Consider the following 10,060-nt stretch of genomic DNA (forward strand, 5'->3'; position numbering starts at 1 on the left):
GGTGGTTTGTTTAGTTTTTTATTGTCTAGGGCAGGGGTGTCAAAGTCAAATGGACGGAGGGCCAAATAAAAAATTTAGCTACAAGCCGAGGGCCGGACTGTTCGAATGTTCATTGAAAATTTTTTAAATGACGCATATAGTCTAGTGAACCTAATTGAACCTACTGAAAACCTAACAAATATATTCCAATATGATCAGATAAATAAAGCAATATTTTCTTATGGCTCTGTCAGTAATCTTTAATTTTCAACAGACACAAAAGACAAATTTCCTTTATATAAAAATCCCCATAACATGAACATTAAATGAAAGAAACCGGTATTCAAGGCACCATCAGTAGCCTATATTTTCTATTTTAGCAAAAGTGGGCTAAATTTACTTCAAAGAAAAAAACAATAATAGCAATTTTCTATCATCCACTCAACTGAAATATTTTTAAAATATAATTGGATTGAAATACAATAAAATAAAGTGCAAAAATCTATTAATCAAAAACAACACTTTGTTTAAGGAGAAGTAACATGCAGTGAAAACAAATATTAAACTTTAACTTTTAAACTTGAACTGAGTAAAAACTCTAAATATGTGATTGCACAGTAATGTTCACTTGTTTGAGGTTGAGGGTGATACTTGGTGGTGTCCCATCTTTTCCACAAGTTCATCAATGTTCGGGGTAAGGCTCTGAGCTGAGGAAATCCTCAGAATTGAGTGGAGGTGTTCAGCAGTAAGTCGACTTCTGTGTGATGTTTTGTTCAAGTTCATCAAAGAAAACAGTTGTTCACACAGGTATGTGCTGCCAAACATAGACAACGTTTGAGCAGCCTGGATGCGCAGCTGGGGCATTGTGTCGGGAGGAAACGGGCGAACTCCGCAGCACCCACTGCTGCATATTTTGCCCTCAGTGCATCATTGCATTGGAGGTCAATCAACTCCATTTGGAGGTTTGGTGGTGAGCTTTCCACGTCAACAGCAAATGGGTTACCGAGCAGTTCCAACCTGCTTTTTTGTGCTTCAAAGTCAGCAAATCGGCGTCGAAAGTCAGCGGCAAGCATACCTATTTTATCAGCCAACTGTGCGCTCGGGAACGCACTGGTAGAGAGCTTCTCTTTCATGGTCTGGCAGCTGGGAAAGTGGCTCAAATTTTCTTTCCGCATCTGCGTCTCCCACAGAGTCAGTTTGGTTTTAAATGCCTTCACTGTACTGTACATATCAGAGATGACACGATCCCGACCCTGCAGCTGCAAGTTCATTGCATTCAGATGACTCGTAATGTCACACAGAAAAGCCATTTCACACAGAAACATTTCGTCTCGGAGTTGTGTTGTGTCTTTCCCTTTGCTGTCCAAGAACAGACAAATCTCCTCACGAAGCTCGAAACATCTTTGAAGCACCTTTCCCTGGCTTAGCCATCGCACCTCTGTGTGATAAGGCAAATCACCATGCTCCGTTTCTAACTCCGTCAGAAATGCCTTGAACTGGCGGTGATTCAAACCTTTGGCTCTGATAAAGTTAACTGTGCGCGTGATGATGCTCATTACATGCTCCATTTTCAAGGCTTTACCGCACAACGCTTCCTGGTGTATGATACAATGATAAGCTGTCAGCTCACCTGTCGCGTTTTCCTCTTGCATCTTTTCCCGTATCTTCGCCACCAGTCCGCTCCTGTGTCCACACATCGCAGGTGCTCCGTCGGTTGTCAAACCCACAAGTTTTTCCCAAGGCAGCTCCATCTCATTTACACATCTTGACACCTCTTCATACAAATCATGCCCCGTAGTTGTGCCATGCATAGGACGTAAAGCCAAAAACTCCTCTGTCACGCTTAGGCTGGAGTCCACTCCGCGGATGAAAATTGACAACTGGGCAATGTCAGAAATGTCGGTGCTCTCATCCACAGCCAAGGAATATGCAATGAAATCTTTTCCCTTTTTCACAAGCTGCTCTTTTAGATTGATGGACAACTGGTCTACTCTCTCGGCAATGGTGTTTCTGCTCAGACTCACATTTAAAAAGAGTTGCCTTTTTTCTGGGCAAACTTCGTCACAAACTTTAATCATGCAGTTTTTGATGAAATCCCCCTCCGTAAATGGCCGGGCTGATTTAGCGATCTCTTCTGCCAAAATAAAACTGGCCTTGACAGCAGCCTGGCCTTGTGATTTGGCTTTTTTGAACAGAGCCTGTCGAGATTTGAGGCCTCGTTTTAATTCCTCTGCCTTTTGTAGCCTTTGTTCCATGTCCATATTCTTGTTTTTGTCCGCGTGTTTCGTTTCATAATGTCGTCTCAGATTATACTCTTTCAGTACCGCCACACTTTCTCCACACAGAAGACACACAGGTTTTCCAGCTACCTCCGTGAACAAATACTCCGACTCCCACCTTGTTTGAAACCCCCCGGTTCTCAGTGTCCACCTTCCGTTTTGCCATTTTTGATGGGTATCTGAAAGTTAATTTTACTGTGATGCTGACAACTGCTGTGCCAATAAATATTGAAATGAAGCAGCCTACTGCTCGGTGCGTCACCGTTGCATTGTGGGAAATGTAGTATTGGTGCGTGTAAAAGATCTGCGGGCTGCCGGCTTGCTGCGGTCTGCGGGCCGGTTCTAATAATAAATCAAGATCATCCCAGGGGCCGTAAAAAACCTTCTCGCGGGCCGGATGTGGCCCGCGGGCCTTGACTCTGACATATGTGGTCTAGGGGGTTTTGTACGTCTAGGGGGTTTTGTATGTCTAGGGGGGTTTTGTATGTCTAGAGCTTTTTGTATGTCTAGGAGCTTTTTGTATGTCTAGGAGTTAATATGTCTATGGTTGCCTAGATTGGTTCTCAATCAGAGGCAGCTGTTTATCGTTGTCTCTGATTGGGGACCATATTTAAGTAGCCATATTCCTTGGGTATTTGGTGGGTTCTTATTCTATGTTTAGTTGCCTGTGCTGCACTAGCCATATTAGCAGCACGGTTCGTTTTTATGTAGTTTGTTCACTGTTCTTTCTTCATTAAAGAAGTATGTATGCTTACCACACTGCACCTTGGTCTCCTTCATATGACAGATATGCCACTCCTGTCAGGTGGACAGATTATCTTGGCAAAGGAGAAATGCTCACTAACAGAGATGTAAACCAATTTTGAGAAATAAGCTTTTTTGTGTGCATGTGGAACATTTCTGGGATCTTTTATTTCAGCTCATGAAACATGAGACACTTTACATGTTGCGTTTGTTTTTTGTTCAGTATAGCTCATTTGAGGAACAACATGCGACATTTTCTTTGTGTAGATCTTGTAACATTTTTCATTGCATTTCTGACATAATTGCAGTATAATATACAGGTAACTGCCAAAATAAAGGAAACACCAACATAGTGTCTTAACAGGGTGCTGGACGACCACAAGTCGCAAGAACAACTTCAATGCACCTTGGCATAGATTATACAAGTGTCTGGAACTCTATTGAAGGTTTGTTACACCATTCTTCCACAAGAAATTCCATAATTTGGATGTTTTGTTGATGGAGGTGGAAAATGCTCCAGAATATCTCAGAAGTGTTCAATTGGGTTGAGATCTGGTGACTGAGTGACACACACACAAAACCCTTTCAAACCGCCTATGTTCCTTTGAGATCCCACTTTCAAAGTCACTGAGATCTTTTAATGGGTAATTGAACATTTTTATACATGGCCCTAAGCATGATGGGATGTTAATTGCTTAATTAACTCAGAGACCACACCTGCGTGGAACAACCTGTATATAAATGAGGGATACTTTGTATCCCTCATTTACTCAAGTGTTTCCTTTATTTTGGCAGTTACCTGTACGTTTGGAAATTACACGAAGCTTTGTAATGCTCGATATGTGTATTTTATGTTGATGTACGTGTATTAATGGTGGTTTGGTGAACTACACTCGCGTTAGTAACCTTTCCTGAGAACTGAATATTCACCTTAGCTTCCAGCTACCTGACCAGTGACAGTTTTGGATGTGTTTTGTCTTAAGTGTGACATTTTTTTGCCCAAGACTTATTCTAGTTGTGGCTGTATGATTGAAGGTACTTATTCTAGTTGTGGCTGTATGATTGAAGGTACTTATTCTAGTTGTGGCTGTATGATTGAAGGTACTTATTCTAGTTGTGGCTGTATGATTGAAGGTACTTATTCTAGTTGTGGCTGTATGATTGAAGATACTTATTCTAGTTGTGGCTGTATGATTGAAGGTACTTATTCTAGTTGTGGTTGTATGATTGAAGATACTTATTCTAGTTGTGGCTGTATGATTGAAGATACTTATTCTAGTTGTGGCTGTATGATTGACGGTACTTATTCTAGTTGTGGCTGTATGATTGAAGGTACTTATTCTAGCTGTGGCTGTGGTGAAGAAAGCCTATTCCCACTCAGGAAACTAAAAAGATTTGGCATGGGTCCTGAGAACCTCAAAAGGTTCTACAGCTGCAACATCGAGAGCATCCTGACTGGTTGCATCACTGCCTGGTACGGCAATTGCTTGGCCTCCGACTGCAAGGCACTTCAGAGGGTAGTGCGTACCGCTCAGTACATCACTGGGGCAAAGCTGCCTGCCATCCAGGACCTCTACACCAGGCGGTGTCAGAGGAAGGCCCTGAAAATTGTCAAAGACCCCAGCCGCCCCAGTCATAGACTGTTCTCTCTACTAGCCAATGGCAAACGGTACCGGAGTGCCAAGTCTAGGACAGAAAGGCTTCTCAACAGTTTTTACCCCCAAGCCATAAGACTCCTGAACAGATAACCAAATGGTTACCCAGACTATTTGCATTGCGTGCCCCCCCCTCCAACCCCCCCAACCCCTCTTTTACGCTGCTGCTACTCTCTGTTTATCTTATATGCATAGTCACTGTAACTATACATTCGTGTATATACTACCTCAATTGGCCCGACCAACCAGTGCTCCCACACATTGGCTAACCGCATTGTCCCACCACCCGCCAACCCCTCTTTTTACGCTACTGCTACTCTCTGTTCATCATATATTCATAGTCACTTTAACCATACCCACATGTGTATATACTACCTCAATAAGCCTGACTAACAGGTGTCTGTATATAGCCTTGCTACTCTTATTTTCAAATGTCTTTTTACTGTTGTTTTATTTTTTTACTAACACACACACACACACACACACACACACACACACACACACACACACACACACACACACACACACACACACACACACACACACACACACACACACACACACACACACACACACACACACACACACACACACACACACACACACACACACACACACACACACTTTTTTCTCTCTGCACTATTGGTTAGAGCCTGTAAGTAAGCATTTCAGTGTAAGGTTTCACTGTAACTGTTGTATTCGGCTCACGTGACAACTAAACTTTGATTTAATTTGAAGGTACTTCTTCTAGATGTGGCTCTATGATTGAAGGTATATGGTTATAACTGGGGTACGTTTAGATCTTCATAATGGCTTAGGTTTGAATCATCATTTTTCCTAATCAGTACTATCGGACCCAGCCGAAAAGGGGTTCTTGGATAACTCCAACACAACAGATTGAGAAGGTTCACTGCAGGCACGTTCCATACAGTCCCAGTGTGTTGGGGATCATGTGATGACAGTGTTTCGGGTCAGTCAAAGAGGGGCGTCTAGGGCAGCGTCACAAATGGAGCACAACGGAGCCCTGGTCAAAAGAAGTGCACTAAATAGGGAATAGGGTGCCAGCCCGGGTCAAAAGAAGTGCACAAAATAGGGAATAGGGTGCCAGCCCTGGTCAAAAGAAGTGCACTAAATAGGGAATAGGGTGCCAGCCCGGGTCAAAAGAAGTGCACAAAATAGGGAATAGGGTGCCAGCCCTGGTCAAAAGAAGTGCACTAAATAGGGAATAGGGCTCCATGTGGGACGTACATTAGAACAAACCAGTTGCAGGTTAGAATTCCCAATGGAACATCAGTGGTAGTGTAGGTCTCCAAGGAGGCGCTGAGTAAAGCAATAAAGGTCTTAGCACGCATATGCATGAGATACGCTTTAGCTTCAAATTACCAAGAGGTAGCACCGTAGTGTACTGTACCGTTTCTAGGGATTTACGAGCTAGTGTTGAATTGTCTTATTGTTTCAGAAACAGGGGAATTTAGGCATGGTTTGCAGGTCAACTTCAATTGATTTCATACCACCAGACCATACTATTATCATAGGTTGCACCTTCTACCACTATAACTGTCTGGAGATACAACTCACCACTATAACTGTCTGGAGATACAACTCACCACTATAACTGTTCCTCTGTCTAGCCATTTGGTTTGCCTCCCTGTTGTGCTGTCTGTCTGTCTCAGCATCTTCTCTGCTGTCACTCTGCTTCTTCTTCTGTCTGTCTGTCTGCCTGTCCGTCTGCCTGCCTGTCCATCTGCCTGTCTGTCTGCTTAAGTCTTATAGGTTATAATAGCCAAGCTAATGACATAGGCTATATTGAAAATGACTTCCTGTAATATGTGTTCGCCTGAATAAACACCTACCCTAAGTGTTAATTACTATTACAGGGTTCCAGACTAACATGTTCCCCTAAATAAACACCCCCCCCTCTCCTCCCCTAAGTGTTCATAACTATTACAGGGCTCCAGACTAACATGATCCCCTGAATAAACACCCCCTAAGTGTTCATAACTATTACAGGGCTCCAGACTAACATGTTCCCCTGAATAAACACCCCCCTAAGTGTTCATTACTATTACAGGACTTCAGACTAACATGTTCCCCTAAATAAGCAACCCCCTAAGTGTTCATAACTATTACAGGGCTCCAGACTAACATGTTCCCCTGAATCATCACACACCCTAAGTGTTCATTACTACAGCCTGGTAGGAGCCCATCCTGGTAGGGGTGCCAGCCTTTGCTCACTAATCCACCAAAGGCGGCTGGTGTGGTTAGAGCGTTGGACTAGTAACTAGTCACTGAAAGGTTGCAAGATCAAATCCCCGAGCTGACAAAGTAAAAATATGTCGCTCTGCTCCTGAACAAGTCAGGTTAACCCACCGTTCCTAGGCCACCATTGAAAATACGAATGTGTTCTTAACTGACTTGCCTAGTTAAATAAAGGTAAAAAAAAAATGAAGATTAGTATAACAGAGGAATTCAATGTCTTTTCCACGTTGGTTCAACGTAATTAAATTGAAATGACATGGAAGGAATGTTGATTCAACCAGTGTGTGCCCAGTGGGATGGGCTGTCGGCTATGTCACCTTTTTCATTGCCTTATATGTTTAAAAATATATATATATATATATATATTGTGTCTGTGTCAATTTCAACCAGCCCACCCAACTGAAAAAAAGAGTCCAGTCCATCTGGCATTTGCCAGAATTGCCAGATGGCCAATCCAACCCCTGGCCCCGAGACTGAAAGTAATATTTGGCTGCCTGCTGTCTGTACATGCCTATCAACTTACAAAATTCTTGGACAGATCACTTTTTCTGTCTAACCTGGAACAAGGAAACAATGTTACAGAGGACAGTTGCTGTTCCCCAGAAACACTTCCGGTAGATGACAGGTTGTCTTCCTTCTCTAACATTGATAATCTGGTTTTTTGAAAACGATCTGAGAACATTCCTTTCAAGAATATGCCTGGAAAAGTCCAGCAACCTTTTCAGCACTTTGCTACTGATTTCATACTGTCTGAATATTTCTGGTAAAGTTCCATTACATTTGGGGGCATGTCTATTAGCTGTGCTGTCATATCACATATAGTCAATGCGTGTCATGCACTGGATTTCTACAACAGGGGAAAATATTTTTGAGGAAGTAGATCATCTATTGAGATGTAATTAGTATCACGTGACTGATATTTTAGTGTTGTTCATTATATCTTTCACATAGTTGTAAGTTACAACTTGTGAGTTTCCAAAGGGATGAGAGAGTGCAGGGTAAAATGCTAAGGTTTCTCTTAATCTGTACCTGTTCTTTCATGTTCACAATATACATGTCTGATGGTCCTGTTTACACCTAATGTTGACAGTGTTAGCTATCAGCCACCAAAGTCACGTTGACAGGTGTTAGATCCACTTCTAAATGCTGTCATTCGGATGAGGACCACTGCAACACCTCACAATACACATGCATGCACACTGGAGCCCTCTCCATACTCTCCATACTCTTTATGTCATGGTCCTTGTTGTCCACGGTGTTGTATTTGAAAGGGAATCTACTTTGGTAACAAGGAAAGCACAATAACAGAAGTCCTGTGTCAACTACAGGAAATGAGAAAACAAAACATTTTTTCACAGCTGATTTCAATTTCAAAACTTTAAAAGATGCTAAGGCAATTATTAAAAATGGTCAAAGTATTTGATAGTATTCCTCTCACAAGAAGCCAGAATCAACAATAGAATATAGATTTTGTTTAGAAAATTACTATTTATTTTCTCAAAATAAGTTTTAGGAATCCAGTGATATATGTAAATAATCAATAATCAGGTTAAAGTGCAAAAAATACAATTATACAAAAAAGTAACATTGGAATGTAAGCTTTGGAAGTGGAATAACATTACGCTGACATGACTTTAACCAATTTAGTTGTTTTTTTTTGTTTGTTTTGTTTTTTAACAAAGACTGCTTTAGACTCGTAAATGTCCCTTTAAAAAAATGTCATTTTGATCAAAAGCAAGAGTCTTTCGGAATGTCTGAGAGGTCAACTTTGTCAGAGAGGTCAAGATCACATTCCATACATCTATGATGTATGGTCCATTCGCCCCATTGGGCTTCATGGACAACCAATACACTGCCTCAAAGTCATTAAGCATAATTATCTCTTAACTAAATGTGGAAAAACAACTTAGATCTGGAACAAGGTGCTCCTGGATATTGTCTGGATACATCATAGAGATCCAGGATTTTCAAATCTCTCTGAAGAATCATTCCCCACGATGAGCACAACGGCTTCCTTCCTTGGCTGGTGAATTGTTGGTGAACATTTAACCTTTTCTATCACTTTTCTTCTGTTCAGAGAACTTCAATTTGGTTCAAGTTCAGAGATGTTCTACTCATTCTATGTTCCAGGCACTTGAGCTCCACAATGTCCCCTGTCTTTGGTCAGCTCCATAAACTCCCCTGTCTTTGGTCAGCTCCATAAACTCCCCTGTCTTTGGTCAGCTCCATAAACTCCCCTGTCTTTGGTCAGCTCTACAAACTCCCCTGTCTTTGGTCAGTTCCACAATGTCCCCTGTCTTTGGTCAGCTCCACAATGTCCCCTGGCTTTGGTCAGTTCCACAATGTCCCCTGTATTTGGTCAGTTCCACAATGTCCCCCTGTCTTTGGTCAGTTCCACAATGTCCCCCTGTCTTTGGTCAGTTCCACAATGTCCCCCCGTCTTTAGTCAGCTCCAGAATGTCCCCTGTATTTGGTCAGTTCCACAATGTCCCCCCGTCTTTGGTCAGTTCCACAATGTCCCCCTGTCTTTGGTCAGTTCCACAATGTCCCCCCGTCTTTGGTCAGCTCCACAATGTCCCCTGTCTTTAGTCAGCTCCACAATGTCCCCTGTCTTTGGTCAGTTCCACAATGTCCCCCTGTCTTTGGTCAGTTCCACAATGTCCCCCTGTCTTTGGTCAGTTCCACAATGTCCCCTGTCTTTGGTCAGTTCCTCAATGTCCCCTGTCTTTGGTCAGTTCCACAATGTCCCCCCGTCTTTAGTAAGCTCCACAATGTCTCCTGTCTTTGGTCAGTTCCACAATGTCCCCCTGTCTTTGGTCAGTTCCACAATGTACCCCTGTCTTTGGTCAGTTCCACAATGTCCCCCTGTCTTTGGTCAGTTCCACAATGTCCCCCCGTCTTTGGTCAGCTCCACAATGTCCCCTGTCTTTGGTCAGTTCCACAATGTCCCCCTGTCTTTGGTCAGTTCCACAATGTCCCCTGTCTTTGGTCAGTTCCACAATGTCCCCCTGTCTTTGGTCAGTTCCACAATGTCCCCCTGTCTTTGGTCAGTTCCACAATGTCCCCTGTCTTTGGTCAGTTCCACAATGTCCCCCTGTCTTTGGTCAGTTCCACAATGTCCCCTGTCTTTGGTCAGTTCCACAA

At 42.7% G+C, this 10,060-nt stretch overlaps 1 protein-coding gene across 1 annotated transcript in view; it reads right to left on the reverse strand.

Annotated features, from left to right (window-relative positions):
• Positions 1–8,384: 8,384 nt before the first annotated feature.
• The window catches only part of osr1 (odd-skipped related transcription factor 1), an 8,376-nt gene continuing 6,700 nt past the window's right edge, over positions 8,385–10,060 (reverse strand). Inside the window, exon 3 of the mRNA XM_046308723.1 lies at positions 8,385–10,060. This exon is cut by the window's right edge and continues 485 nt beyond it. The gene's annotated coding sequence lies outside the window, so the exon portion shown is untranslated.

This window comes from Oncorhynchus gorbuscha, linkage group LG17 (assembly GCF_021184085.1).
Source record: "Oncorhynchus gorbuscha isolate QuinsamMale2020 ecotype Even-year linkage group LG17, OgorEven_v1.0, whole genome shotgun sequence".
NCBI lineage: Eukaryota > Metazoa > Chordata > Actinopteri > Salmoniformes > Salmonidae > Oncorhynchus > Oncorhynchus gorbuscha.